This window comes from Homarus americanus, unplaced genomic scaffold (assembly GCF_018991925.1).
Source record: "Homarus americanus isolate GMGI-L3 unplaced genomic scaffold, GMGI_Hamer_2.0 scaffold57980, whole genome shotgun sequence".
Lineage (NCBI taxonomy): Eukaryota > Metazoa > Arthropoda > Malacostraca > Decapoda > Nephropidae > Homarus > Homarus americanus.
This window is the reverse complement of record NW_024716703.1, coordinates 16,572,580-16,594,630: the sequence shown is the minus strand read 5'-3', so window position 1 is coordinate 16,594,630 and position 22,051 is coordinate 16,572,580.

Sequence of the window (22,051 nt, the reverse complement as noted above, 5' to 3'; positions counted from 1 at the left end):
ACTATGTCAACATGAGGGCACTATGTCAATAATGGGGCACTATATCAACATGAGGCACTAGTGTCAATAATGGGGTACTATGTCAGCATGAGGGCACTATGTCAACATGAGGCACTATGTCAATAATGGGGCACTATGTCAACATGAGGCACTATGTCAGCATGAGGGCACTATGTCAATAATGGGGCACTATATCAACATGGGGGGCACTATGTCAATAATGGGGCACTATATCAACATGAGGGCACTATGTCAATGTGGGGCTATATATCAACATAGAGGGCACTATGTCAATAATGGGGCACTATGTCATATGAGGCACTATGTCATGTGGGGCACTATGTCAATGTGGGGCACTATGTCAACATAGGGCACTATGTCAGTAATGGGGCACTATGTCAATGTGGGGCACTATGTCAACATGAGGCACTATGTCAATGGAGCACTATGTCAACATGAGGTACTATGTCAATAATGGGGCAATATGTCAATAATGGGAGTACTATGTCAACATGGGGCACTATGTCAATAATGGGGCACTATGTCAGCATGAGGGCCTTTATGTCAATAATGGGTCACTATGTTAATAATGGGGGCACTATGTCAATAATGGGGTAATATGTCAATAATGGGTCACTATGTTAATAATGAGGGCACTATGTCACATTAGGGCACTATGTCAATGTGGGGCACTATGGCAACATGAGGGCACTATGTCAATACGGAGCATTTGTTAACATGAGGGGCACTATGTCAACATGGGGGCATTATGTCAACATGTGGGCACTATGTCAACATGAGGGCACTATGTCAATAATGGGGCACTATGTCAACATGAGGGCACTATGTCAATAAGGGCACTATGCAACATGAGGGCACTATGTCAAATGAGGGCACTATGTCAGGCACATGAGGGCATGAGGGCGCTATGTCAATAATACTATGGGGCACTATGTATGCACTATCAATAATGGGGCACTATGTCAACATGAGGGCACTATGTCAATAATGGGGCACTATGTCAACATGAGGGCACTATGTCAATAATGGGGCACTATGTCAATAATGGGGCACTATGTCAACAAGAGGGAGTGAACATTTTGATATGAAAACCCAAATTAAAGGTGGACAAATCAAATGGTGGGAGGGAGGAAAGGGAGGGAGGGACGAAAGGGAGGCGGGTGAGGACGAATACCCAAACAAACTCCAGCCCACGTCCCTATTAGAAATACATGTACGTCAATCAGTCAGTCATACCTAACGAAGAATAAGTCTGGTATTCTTATAAAATCACTCAATACATATTACTCCTCCAGAATAGTGAACAACACACCACAATCATAATCACGGCAGTAACTCCATACAATAAGTTATATCACCATATTTCATTAAGGTACACCATTTTGCCCTGCACAGTGAAACTTCCATATAACGGACTTTTTCTTCATATAATCCCTAAGGTGGGGTTTCACATCTAGCGAACCCTCGATATAACGTACTTTAATCGCTATAGTTCGTTAGATGGAAGAAGTTTCACATCTAAGAGGCGCTCCATATAAAGACCTTTCATTTTCATATCGTATATTTTATAGAGGCCTCACTGTATAGTATTCCCACATCTCAAGTTAAAGGAAATTTATTTAAGTTCAGAAAAAAATCGGAGAATCTGGTGACAGTCTTCTGTATTGACCATCTGTGACAAACAAACAAACTGTCCTGTCTATATTCAAGGTTCTGTGACTGATGATAAAAACGTGCGAGTCGTCTCCGGACATTCCTCCCAGAGACAACTTTCACTTCCGCGAGACATCAATTTCTTCGTTTTCACAAGAAAATTGGATTGGCTCTTTTTTCTGTTTTCTTTTTTTTTATTCTTTGTGCGGTGCGCCATTCCTGCTGAGGTAACCGAAAGCTTGAGGTATAATAAAAGAAACAATTTTACTGACAGGTGAAGCTAAAGTAAGAGAGACAGGACGAGATAGGGACAATTTAACTGACAGGTGAAGCTGTAATAAGAGGGACAGGATGAGACAGCGACAATTTTACTGACAGGTGAAGCTAAAGTAAGAGGGACAGGACGAGACAAGGACAATTTAACTGACATGTGAAGCTATAGTAGGAGGGACAGGACGAGACAGGAACAATTTAACTGACAGGTGAAGCTACAATACGAGGGACAGGACGAGACAGGTGAAGGTAAAAGGAGATGGGACAGGAAGAAGCATGTATAAAACAAACGACAGCTGAAGAGGGGTAAGTTGATGAATCTGAAGGTGAAGTGAGAAAAGAGACAGGAATGTACAGGGAGGTGGTAGGAGGTACTAATAACTACTGCGAACACCGGGCATCCACAGCAAACCTCTTTACCATACTATCAACCCAAATGTTAGGGATGAATACAAATAACTGTTTACCGACTCAAGTTTCCATTACGCCACATAGCCACTGTTATTGGACTACGCAAGGTTTTATAGACATCTGAACAGCGTCTGAAGGAGTATTTGACTGACATGGATTTAACACCATTGATTGAAGCTTGAAAGACCTGATGTGATGCGAGTGTATTTCAAAACGGCAATCTTTGATGTGTTTTTTTTATCTCATTGCTTAGTGGTTTCTGTGTAAGTTTTATTCTGTAGTCGATTCTCCCTTCCCAATAACCAATGTAAATTAAATTTCAGTCAAATAGAAACAAAAATAGATTAAAAATATGAGTTCCATCTACCCCTTTAAACTTCATTATAAATATCGCCGTAAGTGTATCCTGAAACTGGTGTACTGTAATTAACTGACATTGATCCCAAAGTGAACTAGTCTCCACCACATCAGATTGGTCTGCAGGTACTGTATTTAAATTAGCGAGAAAGAAATAGAAAAAGAGAGAGAATGAGAAAGAAAGAAAAAAAGGAGAATGCAAGATGGTCTCTATTAAAATTTATGCACAAACAAAAATTGCCAAGAATAATTAATACATTTCAAAATAAGCCTCACACTGGCTGCAGGTAACCGACTCATTCACCCACACATACTGTACAGTACAGTATACAGAGACCAATGGCACGGTCTATGGACAGTGTTTACCAACGTTGTCTATATATGGCTGCCGATCTGTATATCTAGGTTGTCTATATACACGCTGAATCGTTTGTGAACATATATGACAATTTTACCGCATAGAGTATTACTGTATTATTATTATAATTGTTTACAAATATCTCGAACAAGAGCTTTAACTTTCTTCATCACAACAATTGCCCTCCATTTCCATTTTAAGCAACCATTTCCTCATCCTTCCCCTAATTCATTACTCTCCTCCTTCCGTTCCCTTTCCTCCTGTATCCCCCCCCCCCAACCCCAAGTCGTACCACCCACCACAGTAAACTCTGATCTCTGTCCTTATTAAATGCTTATTAACCTCACTGAGATGTTTACAGTATACTGGATTAATTGTGAGAAGTTTTATAATGGTTTCCACACACACACACACACACACGAGATTCCTTCAAGTCCATTTAGCTGTAATTGGGTATTGTCTTACTTTACAGCAGGGGAAGTGACTGCTGTGCCGGCCACGATGCTTCCTTATTCACAGAAAAAAACTTGATCTTATATTGTGTTATATCCGCACTGCCCTCCTAACAAGTTGCTAGACCTATGGGACTTACTTTTGATTATAAATTACCTTAAGTATGTCTTTGTACCTCTGTGAAAGTTCTATCAACAACTCATTTAATTTTACATTTGTGAAAAAAGGTTAACAGTATGTACACTCGTCAACTCCTTTAGTCAGCACCTGAGTGCAAGGTTACATAGGAGTGACTAGCAAAGAAAGTAAGTATTAAGTAATAGTCTTTAGAAAGGTTGCTTTGGGTGGCACCCTATAGGGAATTACTGTATCAGATAGATAAGATAGATTTACAGATAACTGAACAGTGAGGACATGTGATGCAGTAATGAAACACCAGAACTTGTAGTCGCCGTATAGTGCTTCACCCCACGGTGACCTTCCCGAACATGTGGCCAACAATATATTTTTCGGTAATATTTGTACTCAAGATTTGTGCGAGGAGATATGATTGATGGAATATCTGTAAAGACGGTTTGACTATGATTCCAACGGTGCCACATGTTCGGTTAGGCCACGAGGGGTGGAACACTATACCTGTGGGCAACTGTACCATTGTAGCGGGATAAGACGAGATCATTGTCATACATCTTGGATTGATTAAAATTCTTCCACTCACTTTTACCCAGGACATCTGACTTACAGTGTCCACACGATTAGAGCCACAACAGGCTACCCCTTCCACTCTCTTTAGTGAGAGGCTATTAATGGCTCCCACTTAAAACATAACATTTAATAGTTGACTTTCTTGGGTTACTATACTTGGCTCCTTATTGCCCTCACTTCCGCTAGGAAAAGAATGCCTCTCCGTCAGGATCCCCAGGGTAAACTACCACTTTCCCAAGGTCCCCTGACACCTCATTGTTCCCCTGTAGCAGTGACGGATTGTATGATTAAATCTTAACGTAGCAAAGCAACAATCCACATTAGCTCCGGACCTCCCACAATGACGGAGCGACCGAGGGGGGGGGGAGGGGGGTGGCAGCGTGCCTCCTAACTCTGGCTCGGGAGTAGTAATGCTGAAGGACGGTGGACCACGCTAAGGTTCCCAGTCTCAATGTGATTTGGCCGCCATCTTTGTATGACAATGTATGGAAGCCAGTTTGATGTGTTCTAACATCTGTATTAAGAGGGAAAGTTACCACATCAACCTTTGAGAATACAATGTGTTGTAGCTTAGGTCACCCAGCAAGATACTTATCACAATCAATTAAAAGGGAAAATTTTGCGTACTAATCTTTGAGAAATTTTGTATCGTAGCTTCAGTGCTACAATTTTGTGCAGTCTCACATTTCCATTTAAATGAAATATTTTGTGTAATAACCTCTAAGAGCACAAGTCGTGAGAAGCATTGATACGTTAAAATCCTACAAGCTTTATATTACTGTGCAAGAAACAAGGGTTGTGTGATGACAACGAAACTCATATGTAGGTTGACTAAGCCTGATGTCAGTACACAAGAGGGCACAGTAGCTAGCCCTGCACTTGACCGATTTGACTCCCTCAACTGTAATGTCACGCACGCATTCACAGCTGGTTGGACCAGGAGGTTTGGTTTGAATCCACTGGGCCGCTGCACCTAACTTAAAATGGCCTAAATTTTTCAAACAATATAACAGTGAATAGTTTTCCAGAAGATGACACTATTATCACAAGACGATTAACCTTATCAAGTAAGGTGAATGTACTGTTTCTATGCCGACATGTGACCTTAAATATAACACCAAGCATATGCTCCTCTAACCTTTGTGCAAATCTAACTTACCAGGTAATACTGTATTATAATAAGCAAGCTGGGCGGCTCGCTGCCTCGGTTAATGTTCCAGTTTTTCCTCTCGTGTACTGCAATATTCTCCACGAGTGTGTAGTCTCTCTCTCTCTCTCTCTCTCTCTCTCTCTCTCTCTCTCTCTCTCTCTCTCTCTCTCTCTCTCTCTCTCTCTCTCTCTCTCTCTCTCTCTCTCTCTCTCTCTCTCTCTCTCTCTCTCTCTCTCTCTCTCTCTCTCTCTCTCTCTCTCTCTCTCTCTCTCTCTCTCTCTCTCTCTCTCTCTCTCTCTCTCTCTCTCTCTCTCTCTCTCTCTCTCTCTCTCTCTCTCTCTCTCTCTCTCAGGCTTAGCTTGGCTTATGGCAGTCCATCGAAGTCGATGACGACGTTGCTCCAGATGAGATGATTGATGAGTTAGGTGTTATTCCTCTGTTGCCACAGTAGATGACTATGGAGTCCAATCCTGGAGGCGCAGATCTTGTTGCATAGGTGATAAGGATGTTGTTCATTGAGAGGAATTATGCCTTGAGCCCTCTGATGTCGTTGGGCTCGTTTAGTAGCTCTCTTTTGGTTCAGTGAGGTCTCAAGTGTTTCCGCTCCTCTATGGCACGTTGAGCGCCATAAGGAACGGTCTGATGCTAGTTGCACCAGTGAATTTGGTTGTACAGTGACCCCTCGGTTAACGAACTCAATCCATTCCAGAAGGTCGTTCGTTAACCGAAAAGTTCAGTAACCGAAACCATTGTTTCAATGGGTTTTTGGGAAATTGGTTCCAGCTCACCGAAAATTGCCTAAATTCAACAAAAATGATAGAAAAGTTCACTTACTTTGAGGTGTGTATGTAGAAGGCTCCTGGATGATGAAGATGATGATGGGAATTAGAATGGGGGTGGAGGAGAAGGAAGAAGAGAAGGCATTGAGATGGAAGAGAAGTCACCCCATGGCACCATTTCACCCATAAAATTTTAGTTCTCTTGGTGTATTTCAAGATTATTTTCTTTAAATCAACACTGCACTGCATTATATATTGTCAATATGTAAAATATATTTCAAAATGACCAATAATTTGCTTGGAAACACAGAAAAAAAGCATTTAGTTGAAGAAAGTCTCAAGCAAGATGTTACCTCCAGTGAAAACAGAGAGAGACTAACGCCTGTTTGCTGTGTTAAGAGGCTGGATGCCGCGCATTAAACTAGTCACTTTACCTTCAATTATGTTCAATAATTGTTAAAATGAATAAAAAATTGAATATTAAACTTTTAAAATTATTGAATAGTAAGGAATTTAAGCCCTAGAACCGATTAATGTATTGGCGGACTGATACTAAAGCTGGTTGCCCGGTCAGTGCAAGCGAAAACATGTTGAGGTTGGTTCGTAAGAAATTCGTAAACCGAATTTTTGTTCGTTAACCGAATTGAAGATCCTTATGAAAGGCAGTTCGTTAACCGAAATTTCGTTAACCGAGGCGTTCGTTAAACGAAGGGTCACTGTATATTACAGCACTTGAGAAGAGTTTTAGAGTGGCCCTTATATCTCTTTTTCTGTCCTCCGGCCGAGCGGTTTCCATGTGAGAGCTTACCATATAATATTTGTCTTGGAAGCCGGTGGTCTGGCATCCTGATAACATGTCCAAGCCAGCGCAAGTGTCTTTTGGCTAGCATGGTTTCAATGCTGGTCGTGTTTGAGTGACGATGCAGTTCTTCAAGAGTCACTCTATCTTCCCAGGATATTCCAAAGATACGTTTAAGGCATCTAGTGTGGAAGTTTTCCAGCATTTGGATATGGCATCTGTAGGGCGAGCAGGTTTCTGAGGCATATAATAATGTAGATATACAGACCGCTAGAGAAACTGCAGTCTTCGTTCCATATTTGAGGTCATTGTTGAGAAAGACTCTTGTTCTCAAATGTCCAAATGAAGCTTAGGCTAAATTGATTCTGGTTTGAATTTCCATATCCAGTGAGCAGGTGGGTGTGAGAGTGCTACCAAGGTACTTAAACTGGTTTATTATTTTGATAGGATCTCCATTATTGTAGAATTGTGATGCTTCTATTGGTGGAACACTGGAATGGACAAAAATCTCAGTCTTCTGGGTGTTAATTTGCAAACCAAGCGAGCTGTAAATACCTGAGATCATGTCCAGTGCACGTTGCACAGATTCTCTGTTGTGTGTCATTATTGCACAGTCATCCGCATACTGTAGTTCTATGACCTGAGTTGTTAAGGTCCTTGTGGAGGCTTCCAGACGTCTAATATTAAAAAGGCTACCGTCAAGACGGTACCGTATGCCCACATCTGCATCAGGCCCAAGGGCATTGTGTGAGAGTTGTGCTACAGCCAGTAAAAAGATGTTACACAACACAGGTGCCAGCACACATCCCTATTTTATGCCCATTTGGACACTAAATGGTTCTGACTGCACACCACCCACAAGTACCCGGACTTGCATTCCATCATGCATCTGGCGGAGGATGTTTAAAAATCTTGGTGGTACACCGACCCTCTCCAACATAGTCCACAAAAGTTCTCTGTTTACTGTGTCGAAAGCTTTGGAGAGGTCAATGAAGGCGGTGTAAAGGCCTATATTTTGCTCTCGACTCTTTTCTTGAATTTGCCTCGCTGCGAAGATCGTGTCGATTGTACTGCGATCCTTCCTGAATCCACATTGGGAGCGCGTTCTCCGTTAGTTGTTGGATAAGTCTTGATAACATGATTTTTGACAGGATCCTGCCAGCAACTATAAGGAGGGAGATGCCCCTGCTGTTACCACAGATTGCTTTGTCACCTTTATTCTTATAGATTGTTTTGATATTTGCATCTTTCCAATCCTGGGGGATGGTCTCTGTGGCCCATATGGTGAGTAAGAGGCTATGGAGGCGCTCAGTCAAATCGGGACCTCCATGTTTGTAAATTTCAGCAGGAATGCCGCAGTCGAGCTCTCTTGTTGTTGCTGAGCCCTCGTATTGCAGTTTCCACTTCTTGTAGGAATGGGGCTTCATCCAGGAGGTGCAGGGTCAGCATGGGTGGGAAGTTATCCAGTGCTGCAGGTGTTATTGGATTAATTTATTTTAGAAGTATGCTGAAGTGCTCAACCCATCTTACTACAATCATTTGATTGCTTTTGTTGAGTGTGGTGCCCTCTAAAGATGTTACTGGTGTGAAGTTTCTTCTTTGTGGGCCATAAATGGACTTAACTGCCTCATAGAAGCCATGTGTGTTATTGAAATCAACGAAGGCTTGAATTTATTGTACTTTTTTTACACACCAGTCATTTTCCATGCTGCCTAACAGTCTTTGTGTTTCTGACCTGATGTTGGTTAACTGGTCCCTCAGTGTTTGTGATTGAGGATTTGATAGCACTGCATCGTGGGATAATTTTTTGGTTTTGAGAAGATCAAGGATGGAAAGTGAGTTCTCATCAACCAGTCCTGATGTCGCTTTATAGAAAGGCCAAGTGTTTCCATTGCAGCTTCACTCATTGCAGTCTTCAACTCTTTTCAGCCATCTTCCACAGTGCCAGGTTCCATAACTTCATGGGCTGGGAGTTTTTCGGTGATCTTGTTTTTGAATGAGTGAGAGGTTTCAGGATTACTGAGGTTTTTGATGTTAAGTTTACAACTGGGGCCTTGCCTCAGGTGTTGGGGTCGAATTATCATGCGAATCCTGGATCTTATGAGCCTATGATCCGTGCCACAGTCTGCACCCCCCATGGCTCTTGTGTGTGGGTGTGCGTGAGATTGTGTAGTCTCTCTCTCTCTCTCTCTCTCTCTCTCTCTCTCTCTCTCTCTCTCTCACAAACGCACACACGCACTCACGCGCACTCGCACGCACGCACGCACGCACGCACGCACACACACACACTGAGAGAGAGAGAGAGCAGTGACACTTGTAATTAGCGACAGACCAGTTCAGAGATTCAAAGCTGACAAGATCATGTTTGCGGAGATGTCGTTTAGTGTGTGTCTATGGGCCAAGTAATTAATGTGTATTTATACCATGCATTAATGGGATACAGTATAATATACAGTACTTGAGTAATTCAGTATATATGACATTATTTTTATGAGTCTAAACATTCATTAGGGATGTATCCTGGAGGCACACAACCAAACACCTGAAACAGCCTCTGAATAACCACATAACACATCAAGTGTATCAGTACATAATAACATTTCACAACTATAAGTGGGAAGCACAGTTTTAAAAAGTTATTAAGAATTCTAAAAAAACATGTGCTGCCTCATTGCTGCTTAAGGGTCTATTGATTATTTCAACCTACAAATAATTTTAATATATAAATATATTATATTCTCAGCAAAACCATTGCAATTGTTAGTGTTTTTAAAAATTTCAAACAATGGTTAATATATTAAAATGAATGTAAACGCAAAGATACACTCCTAGGAAAAAGTGGGGTTGTGTTTTCATCAAGGTGGTCGGTGGTACGTAAGATGTGAAACATTGACAGCCGCTGCGTTATAAGAACTATGAGTCTGCTGCAACATCAACATAATTGTCTGTATAATCAAACTCAACACAGTTTTAAATAAGCCTAAATGTTATTCAAAGAGAAAACATTCTAATACCCAAGAGAATCATTCAAAATAATTCTCATTCCTAGATTTCAATGTAGTGGCAGAAATCTAATTCAGCAAACTCGGATTTGAATGTGGATAAACAAAAAAATATTAATGAAACTTAATTAATGCAACCCAAGTTAAAACTGACTGCTCAAGTCTAGTTAGGTTTGAGAGAAATACAGTACAGGGGCCCCCAAATTCGCAGATTTTTATTTTGCGGTCCTCTATTATTCGCAGATGACACTCTGGATGTACCTTAGAATGCCTGTGGGCAAATTTAAAGTTGCAGGCATTTTTGCGGCCGGGACAGGGAGCCATTCGTTCTAGAGACAGTAATTTTCACTTCCTGTATTGTATGTATATACAGTGGTCCCTCGGTTAACGAGCACAATCCGTTCCAGCAGGTTGCTCGTTAACCGAAAAACTCGTTAACCGAAACCATTGTTTCAATGGGTTTTTGGGTAATTGGTTCCAGCTCACCGAAAATTGCCTAAATTCAACAAAAAAGGTAGAAAAGTACAGTGGGGTATGCTATAACAAACGTGATTGGTTCCAGAACCTCGTTCGTTATAGCATTCGTTCGTTATAGGATTAATCCGTTCCAGGCTCCCAAATACAACCACTTAACACTGGAAAAATTCTGTGGAAAATGTAAAAAATACGGTACTTTATCTTACCCTAGTGTTATTCAGCATGCAGGTACCCCTAAACACTGGCACATCACTATCACTTCCACTGGGAGTCTTGGCTTTAAGGTCCTCAAACAATTGTCTGGCCTTCTCACAAATTATAGCTTCACTAATGTTACCACCTGCCATTTCTTTCTCCTTTATTCACACTAAGAGTAAATTTTCCATCTCTTCAATCACATTACACTTTGCTTTGCTAAGTCTAAAGATTCCCTTAGCCACTTGCACAGTTTTTAACTCCTCTTTATTCTTCAAAATCGTACATATAGTCGATTTAGCCATCCCATACATCACTAAGTTTCGCAATGCTTCTTCCATTCTCACGTTTCTTTATAATTTCTTTCTTAGTTTCAAGGGTTATTAGCTTTCTCACTCGCTTTGGACGACTCATTGTTACAATTGTATACTTGTATAACAAAATAGTTATACAAATAACGCGAATTTCCACATCAAAAGACGAAATTTCAACAATAACAGTGGTGCACTGGCTACACAATGAGACAAAGATGGCGCCTGACGCTCTTGTTGTGGGTCGCGGTACAACAATATTCATGCGCCAGGCGAAATAGTCCCGTATTCATCCGCGTTCGTTGTAGGAGTTGCGTTCGTTATAGCATTCTCAATTTTATAAGTAAAACCGTTCGTTATAGGAATATTCGTAGTAGGATCCGTTCGTTATAGCATACCCCACTGTACACTCACTTTGAGGTGTGTATGTAGAAGGCTCCTGGATGATGATGATGATGATGATGATGATGATGATGATGATGATGATGATGATGATGATGATGGGAATTAGAATGGGGGTGGAGGAGAAGGAAGAAGAGAAGGCATTGGGGTGGAAGAGAAGTCACCCCATGGCACCATTTCACCCATAAAATTTTAGTTCTCTTGGTGTATTTCAAGATTATTTTCTTTAAATCAACACTGCACTGCATTATATATTGTCAATATGTAAAATATATTTCAAAATGACCAATAATTTGCTTGGAAACACAGAAAAAAAGCGTTTAGTTGAAGAGAGTCTCAAGCAAGATGTTACCTCCACTGAAAACAGAGAGAGACTAACGCCTGTCTGGTGTGTTAACAGGCTGGATGGCACGCCAGAAACTAGTTTCTTTACCTTCAATTATGTTCAATAATTGTTAAAATGACTAAAAAAGTTAATATTAAACTTTTAAAATTATTGAATAGTATAAACTTCTTGATATTTACTAAAATAGTAAGGAATTTAAGCCCTAAAACCGATTACTGTATTGGCGGACTAATACTACAGCTGGTGGACCGCCAAATGCAAGCGAAAACATGTTGAAGTCGGCTCGTAAAAAACTCGTTAATCGAGGGATTGCTCGTTAACCGAAGTTAAGAATCTTATGGAAGGTAAATCGTTAACCGAAATCTCGTTAACCGAGGCGCTCGTTAACCGAGGGACCACTGTATGTGTGTGTGTGTGTGTGTGTGTGTAGACAGACACACACACACACACACACAAAACACATACAAATAAACAATATTGGGAAAATTCTCTCACAAATAATCAAAAAGAAATTTATTAAAAATAAGACAGTCTACCCTCAAGTCCGTGCTTTATTAATAAAGTAATAAAGCACGGACATGAGGGTAGACTGTCACATTTTTAATAACTTTGTTTCTGATTATTTGTAAGAGTATTTTCCCATTTTTATTCATTTGTATGTGTTTTGTGTGTGTCTCTACACACACACACACACACACACACACACACACACACACACACATACAGTACAGTATAGTCTGGATTTACGCGGTCAATTGAACCAGTAGAGGTCCGCATAAAACGAGAAACGCGTAAACGAAATAACAGAACATATGGGATTAATTGAAATAGAGACTGGGCCGACCCCTAAACTACACTTTTTCAGACACAATAGCACCAGCACCACCAGTATTACCACCACCAACAATGGCAAGGGATGATGGTTGGAGCATGGTGCCTAAGAGAGATAACAGGCACGTGAGCCAGCGTATATTTGCATGTGGTGTGGGAGTAAGTGGCGTTCCATCAGTCTGCCCCAAATATCACACACTTTATGATCCACTGCAGCACAATATTTGCCATGGGGGAGAGGGAAGGGGAGGAGTGGGCGGGGGGAAAAGGATGAAGAGATGGAGTAGAAAAGTGAAAAAGGAGAATACAGTACAAATGTGAACAAGAAAATACATCTGGTTACAGAAGAATCAAAGAACAATATCAATGTTACACCTCTGGTAAGATCATGTATTCTCAATTCACCACATTGTATAGCAGAAGAAATTTTGAAGTACTGTATCTCTACAAATTTCTGAGTCTTGACCTTAGTACAGTACAGTAATGTAGTTGATAAAAAGAGAAGCAAATTTTATTCATTGCCTCTTGCCCAGCACATACAGCATAACTCTCACCACTGATGACATTTCATTGGGTGAATTTGTTAAAAATAACATTACCAGAGGTAGAGCACTGCAATTACTTCCTCTTTATTTTTTTACTTGAATGATTCTGAGCAGTGACTCTCATTAACGATTCCTTTGACCTGTAATGTGTGTCTAAAGAGCTTCGGGTCAAGTCACATGATGTTTTGATCTTTCCCGGGCCTATTTGAATAAAAAAGAGCAGTCCTTGTTGATTATGTTGCCAAATAGGTACTGTACTGTATTTATCTTTCACTCACTCTCACATAATAGCCTGCCAGTCTCTTCTCAGCTTCTGTAATGTAGTTGTAGGCATCTCGCCAGTGGACTTGATTCACGTCACCATGTGTTTCTACCCCCCAACCCCTAAGCACATGTCTAATATTGTGATCAATTACTGGAGCACTAATAATGATTAATAGTGTAAACAGTAATAACATAGTAAAACAAGTGTCCTGTACCTCAAACTGCCTTTCAAATTAGTGTTGTTTACCTCGTTACTCCCGAGCCTCAGTGTTACTAACCTGTGGTAAGGACATTTATTTATTTCCTGTTTATATCATTCATGGCCAGTTCGTAAAACTAAAATTGCTTTTCATTTGTTTTTTAAATATTCCCGAATATTCCCGCATCAGGGGAGGGGGGTTATGCCGACCATAGCCCGAACTCCAGGGGTTAAAATACAATGTACAGTACAGTACTAATGTATAAATTATTAACATTATAACAAAACTGCAAGTCAGCAAAAAACAAACCCGTATTAAAGCATTTCTGTTGAGTTCCAGTAAAGATTCTGTCCTACCATAAAAAGTACTATCAACTCTCGGAAACATCTCTTACAAACAAGTAATAATACGACATAATTAATCTAAAATTCCTCTATAATTTACCATCTTCATTCAAATCCCCGTTACATTTATGGCAGACCACATCTTTACACCATAGAAATGAGGGGTTTATACAGTGGTCCCTCAGTTAACGAGCACAATCCGTTCTAGAAGGTTGCTCGTTAACCGAAAAACTCGTTAACCGAAACCATTGTTTCAATGGGTTTTTTGGGTAATTGGTTCCAACTCACCGAAAATTGCCTAAATTCAACAAAAAAGGTAGAAAAGTACACTTACTTTGAGGTCTGTATGTAGAAGGCTCCTGGATGATGATGATGATGGGAATTAGAATGGGGGTGGAGGAGAAGGGAGAAGAGAAGGCATTGGGGTGGAAGAGAAGTCACCCCATGGCGCCATTTCACCCATAAAATTTTAGTTCTCTTGGTGTAATTCAAGATTATTTTCTTTAAATCAACACTGCACTGCATCATATTTTGTCAATATGTAAAATAAATTTCAAAATGACCAATAATTTGCTTGCAAACACAGAAAAAAAACGTTTAGTTGAAGAGAGTCTCAAGCAAGATGTTACCTCCACTGAAAAGACACAAAGACTGACTCTTGTATGGTGTGTTGAGAGGCTGGATGGCGCGCATAAAACTAGTTTCATTACCTTCAGTTATGTTCAATAATTGTTAAAACTTCTTGATATTTGCTAAAATGGTAAGGAATTTAAGCCCTAGAACCGATTACTGTATTGGCGGACTAATACTACAGCTGGTGGACCGCCAAATGCAAGCGAAAACATGTTCAGGTCGGCTCGTAAGAAACTCGTTAATCGAGGGATTGCTCATTAACCGAAGTTAAGAATCTTATGGAAGGTAACTCGTTAACCGAAATCTCGTTAACCGAGGCGCTCGTTAACCGAGGGACCACTGTACTGACAAGAAGAGCAATCAGTTTTTAATACTGGATCATGGAGTAAAGGACAGGAGGGCGACCACTGCAGGAATTGGCATCACAAGACCACAACATTTGCTGGAATGTAAACCTTATGAGACATGTCATGTCAAGAAAAAACCCAAACCATAATGTTACCACAACACTGTAACCTTAGAATCATACCCCCCAATATGACTGCTATCCAAGAAAGCCCAGCCATGGAATAACCCCTGCAAGAGTCACTCATGAGAATCAAGCCAGGTATGTGACACAATAAGAACATCCGATTCAACTACAACCCAAGAAAGCCAAGTCATGGAACAACTCAGCCAGACTGCAGCCCAAAAGAGCTAAACAATGTCATAAAACAACCAAGTCTGACTACCACTCAAAAAACAACAGAGGAGCAGGCAGTGTGTTCCAAGACACAAAATTGAGTAGATGTGCTAACTTACTCGTAATCAAACTCTCTGTACCGTCACACCTGAACTAATGGAAGTAAGTCATTGATAATTTAATATAACCTAGGTAAATAGTTTTAGTTTGCCTTGATATAAGTGTCAGTGGTTTTTAAATCAGTGTAAAGAGGTGAAAATCGAGTCACAAAAACATAAAGCCTGCCTATTAATGAACGAAGAATGCCAGTTCCTCCTGGGATGTTGTGCCCAAACTACTACAGCTTTCTTACAGTAAATGGTGACGATAGTGCAGTAATAGTGAAGGAGATGGCTCACACCAGAAGGAATTTATTGAAATGGTTAATTTTTTTAGAGATGTTGTTTGGATGATAGTAAGTTATAAAAATAATACGACAAGTTTCTCGTTTGATTGGATTTTTTCCTAATTATTTCCATATCTTCCACCCTACAATCTGAATCTATGCATTAGTGGGCAGGGCATGAGGGAAGAGGGAAATTAAGGGGTAAAAACACAGTAAACACTGAACATATGACAGTATTTTGACATTTCTATGTGCTTTGGGGGTGAGGAAATAAATTATCTACCATAAACATGGTGTCAATTTTCTCCCATGCCCATGATATCACTGCTTACTTCCAAAACTAAAGCCAATTGATTTTGCTATTTTTCAATATGTATAAGAAACAAGAGAAGATCTCAACAGAGTTTGTAATACTGGAATATAAAAATGGGTTATAATACTTTTGTTCATTAGCTAATATTGTATGTACCATTCCATTTTCTATTCTTGGTGTCTATTTCTGCACAAATCACTTATACATTTTTTCTTTGGTGCACAAATGTTTCAGAAATTCGTCCATATATACAGGATCAGAATCATATGGTTGAGATTAAAACCCATAACAAGGGCCAAGTTAACAATAGGTTTGTAATTTTATTGTACCCATACTGTACTATACCTGAAGGAAACGGTTACCTATCTTCTGTGTTATCTAAACAGTTATGGCGCCGTATACTGGTTGTTCCCTAAGTTATTGGAAGCTGTCGGCCCTTGTTGAGAATCAAGCATGTGTGTGAAGGACTTGATATGTGATCTTGGTCTTGTTGGTAGAATGTACAAGTGTTCAGAATGTGGCACGGACGTCGCATTTACTGAACATTGTGTTTTAGTGTAATGGGCAAAAATATTCTTATGAGTGGTTCAGTCACCTCTAGTTAAGCTATGCTAGGTCAGGTTCAGTGAAATTTTTAACCATACAATAATGTTTTTCATTTGGTTTTGTTATGTTAGGCTAGGTTAGGACAGGTCAGATTAGGTTCTGTGCCTTCGCGTTTAGATTTTATTACTGTACTGTATTTACTATCGTCCAGAACAACATTTCTGGAATTTTGGTTCAATTCCATAAGCAGAGGTGTCAAACACATTCTTTTCCTCAGTGTTTACATGAAAGAATGCAAATATTGTATCATTACCTACAATGAGGACAGACTATGCATCAAAGCCAAATTAGTCCTGATCCTGATTGTGTGCATCCCACTGTAATAAGAGTTATGTAAAATACTGTCAAAAATGTTTAGTCGTGTTCTGCAGAGGTATAGATAAACAAAAGCTCTGTTGCCAAGAAAATTAGTATATGCGAGTCCTATTTCAACAAAATGGGTGACTGCCATTGCACAAATAGTAAAACGCAAGCAAATTTAACCTATATACGATGGTACTGTATGCAAAGTGATAACAGTATTGGAGACATCATAATGAACAAACGTGTTTGCAACGGAACTATGTGAAGGAATTCTAAACTCGATTTGTGCTTGAATGCTCCTGCCTGACACATTTGCTGGAAGTATTGGGAGTACGATATGGTCATAAAACCTAAAATGGTGAAGGACAAGCTACCTAACAATTTATAGAGGAAAATTTATTTTTTTACCTCAATAATAAGCCAAATCACATGAAGGAATTGAACTTTTTGTATTCTGCATTTCCCATAGATAAAGATGCTCCATGCCTGTTGTTTACTTGATGATGCCATGTTTGTGCAGCTTCCAAATGCTTCCCAACAACCCTGAACACTTCCTACCCTGTGACCAACCTTCCTTTCCATATGAACCTACCTAGCCAAACCTAAAAAAATAATACATATACCTGTACTGTACTTCCATCCAAGAATAGGTTGGATAGGTAAGTTTTGTTAGATGATCTTATTTAAGAGTAAATCATAATACTGTACTGTATAATTTAATAATGTAATAAACAGGGGCATCATTTCAGATTTTGCTGAAACACCATTATGTACAAAGATTAGGGGTCAAAATCATGCTCAACCGTGGTGCCGCCGGGTGGTGCTGTAACAAACGGAACACATTCCAACACGTTTTATATTTTCAATTTGCATCTGTGGTTGACGTTTTCCAAATCTCAAACCTTTCATTCCATACACCACAAAAATAAAAAAGTATTTTTAAAAAATTTCTGTATTGAAGATTAGAATTTATTCTTTTTTGTACAATAATATATTAACAAATAACAAGGATCTCCACAGAGCTCCACGGCTAGGAAGTTAGGTAATGTTAGGTAGGTTTCTTTGGTTAGGTTGGTGAGGTCTTATTACAATGCTTCTGTCGTTTTTTTTATCAACTAAGGTCAGGTTAGTTTTAATTTAGAAATAACCACATTTTAACACATTTGCCAAAATGGTCTTTTAATATTGGTGCACCGATCTATCTAACCTAACATAATCAGAGGGGTTCTGCCCCCCCTGGGCCCCCTTGAGTAGGTTAGGTTAGGTTTGGTTGTTTTTTGGTGAATTTCTATGATTTTTTTACACATACTTCTAATACTCAAAGAAAGAATGGTGCACTACAATAAATTGACCGCCAAAACTATGACAGTGTCTACTATAAAACATAGTGAAATTGCAGCATTTTTAAAATCGTTTTCCATGAAAAATCTGCAGTGGGTCAGTCATCAATTAAGATCATTTTCCATTATAAATCTGCGGTGGGTCAGTCATCAATAATTAGGTCATGTTACGTTACAATTGAGTAGGTTTGAAAGTGACTGAATTCAGGGTAAAATTTTAGTTTCGGTCATACCTGCATTTAGATATCCAAACTTTGTGATTTCCGACATATACAGTAAAGGTCTAAATCGTTCAAAACACATCAAAAACCATCGGAAAAAAGTACAGATATCTAACCTATTCCGAAGATTACCAGGATGACTAAAACGAAAATAATACCGAATTCAGTAATCTAGGATTAGCATTATGAGACTCGATTAATCAGAACAAATGTCATAAAAATAGCAAAATAAGTAAAGGTCTGTGAATTAAAAAATATCCACTGCCTAGACTAAAAGTACAGTATATTCCATTAAGAAATTAAGCTGTGTTCTTTAAATGGAGCTCACAATACTAACAGTTTAAAAGTGTTCTAACCATAAGAGTGTTTTATGTTTTATTTTATATATGAGACTGGGGTTTTATCTGGTCACCATGCCATCAAATCCCAAATTTACCTCATTATTTCACCACCAAATCATACCAGGTATTTACAGTATTAATTTATTATACCACAATACAATGACTGATTACAGTATTCATTTTACAATACTCATTATAATTGTAAAAATAATTATATGACAAAGCATTATGACGATAAGATGAGGTAATTGGAGAAATTATCAAACTGGTTGGATGCTAAATTACATCGTTCGGTCTGTTTAACGTAATAATGCTAGAAATTAACGATGAATACCTAGATATAAATTGAAATACGAACCTTATCTCTCAGATGAATTCCTTGGTAGACACGATGGAAGCACAAAATTTACTGTTTATGAACTAAAATACTGTTTCTCACAATCAATAGTCACAATAACAACAAACAGACGATAAATTAACTGATAGATGAAGACTATATATGCCTCGCCATTGGTCAGTCAGCCACCCACCCAATGGTGTTTGTTGGATGTTCTTTGTTTATAGAATTACGTTTTCTTGATATGTTTTCTTCTTGGTTTTAGGTATAACTTTTATTATTATTTCGGCAATTCCATTTGATGGTTTTTATAATAAAAATAAACGCACATAGAAAATAAATATACTGTACTTGTATTTTTAAGAAAGTAGATAATTTATTTAAATATACATTTAATATTCCCAAATTAAGGAATACAATAGTCATGATACATTTCTTAAAATAGATCTAAAACTAATATTTATACGTTTCTTTTTTTCTTTTATCCTCATCGCTTGGGCGGTAAGTCACGTCTCTGTTACATACTGTTGGCAAGTACTGGGTATGCACTGCCTCCTGAATGTATCTGAACCTGCTCCAGTACTGGTCAAGTATGATTTTGAAACAGCTCGCACTCGGTGCTGTCACAATACTCTCTGGCAGGTTGTGCCAAGAGTTCACAAGGTTTCTTCAGCCTTGAGCTGTGACCCCTTGTGAGGCAGGCATACGCCACGTATGGACACTTGACCGAGTACCGAGTAATGCCCTTTGAGATATTTATAAACTTCAATTAAGTTACCCCTTGCCCGTCTGTCGTACACTAAAAGCTAGGCAGTTGCAGACATTCTAATGTATGGATAACTGAAGTTCCGTAGTTTAGGCACCAGTTTGGTGGCCCTCCTTTGGACATTTTCAATCAACTGACAGTCCCTAGCATATCTCGGGGACCAGAGGGGCTGACAGTACTCTTGGCGGGGAAGCACTTCACTCTTGAAAATCGTTACGAGGGACGGGCGGTAAAGATATCTGAACGACCTTATTATAGGAAATAATAATTTAGTTGCCTGATTCACCTTCTCGTAATGGCCCGAGAACTTCAGCTCATTGTCAACGTACACACCTAGGTCCTTTTCACATTCAGCCTCAATGCAGTTTCTTCGACTTGTTGGGACATATGGTACGTCTACTTACCGTTGTTTCGTCCCAGGTGCAGTCTTTTACACTTCGTGACATTGAATCTTAGCAGCCATTTCTTTGACCATTCATGAAGCTCACAGAATTTCTTCTGCAGCTCTTCACAGTTTGCTTGGGTCTTAATTTCCTGAAATAACTTGGCGTTATCAGCAAACATTTGTATGCAGGAATGTACAGCGTCTTTTTTTTTTTTTTTACTTTTATCCTCTTCACCAAAAAATCGGCTCGTTCTCCGCTTGGGCGATCGGTCACGTCTCTGTTACGCACTGTTGGCAAGTACTGGGCATGCACCGGCTCCTGAATGTACATGAACCTGCTCCAGTGTTGGTCAAGTCTTGTCTTGAAAGAGCTCACACTCGGTGCCGTCACAATACTTTCTGGTAGATTGTTCCAACAGTTCACAACTCTCACTCCGAAAAAGTTTGCCCTCACAGTTTTCTGGACTTGCGGCTTCTTCAATCTTGAGCTGTGACCCCTTGTGGGGCGAGCGTCCTCCAGCTCCAAGTAAGGACACTCAACTGAGTAGTGCCTCTTGAGATGGTTACACGCTTCAATTAGGTCACCCCTTGCCCGTCTGTATTATAAGCTAGGCAAGTTCAGGCGCTCCAATCTCTCAGGGTAGCTGAGGTGCCGAAGTGCAGGCACCAGTCTGGTAGTGTAACGACCACGGTCGTACACGTCAGTTAACGCCAAAATCAAATGATTCATATTACGCTCAATAGCCCACAAAACATGTACCTCTGCTTTTATTTTGGTCCTCCATCTGAGGAGTCCGTTTTCTCGTCACTTCAAGACGCCTCAGTCCTCCGTTATCCCATTTTCTCTGACTTACTGAAACAAACCTCTCTATATAATGTATTTGAATGTGAGAGAGAACACCTTTGTTTTGAGTCAACTTAGATATGTCTGTTTACAGTTGGAACATTCAAGATCCATTGTGAGTGGTGTTGAACGCTTCAACTGTCCTTATTGTTAGTAAGACGTGTCAAGTAGGCGAGTGTTGAGTTTGCCAGTTAGAGTGGCGTATTTTAGGTCGTCCGTGGGGATATCCATGGGTTTCTGATCGCTACTGAAGTTATATTGTTTTGTTGCCCCGACATCAGAGAATCTGATGTTCATAGTTTAGTTAGTGTCAGTTGTCTATTTAAGAAAGTCATTCATCTTCTGAACAGTTCCTGTCAAACTCAAAATTCTCCCAGATTTAACGGCCGTTTGACCGGGGATGTGGTTTGCGGTCAGGCCAATAGAGTTGCGAACGCATATATAACTTCAATTCACCTCTTTACTGACAAACTCAACCTCTGATTAAATCATAAATATAGATGTAGAAAATTAGCCGGATCTGTGACACTGACGGTCACAGCTAGGTGTCCAACGACTACTGTGAATAGAGGGTCTATTGTTAGTGAAATTTATCTTTCTAGTAGGAATATGCCCTCAGGCCCGTATATATGCAGGCGCGCGAGGGGAAATCACTCCTTCTGTGATTTCTTCTCCACGTCTCCAGGTATGTTCACTTGTGTTCCACGCCGCGATATTAACTCAGTTTAACTTAGTCATTTTTTGTGAATATCAGTGTTCATGTTTTAACATAGTACCTTCAGTGCCAAGTGAGTCAAGTAAAGTAGAGGTCTAGCTATCGTCTGAACCGGTGCCAGACGTATGTTTTGTATAGTGAAGTTAAATATTCACCCCTTCTGTGATTTCTTCTCCACGTCTCCAGACGCTGTTGTGGGGGTTAGCAACACTCCTGAGGTTTGGGAGCCGCCTATGGGCACGATGTCTCTCGAAAGACGTCTTTAAGGTGGCGAGATTAGAATCCCAGGGCGAGATTCCTTGGC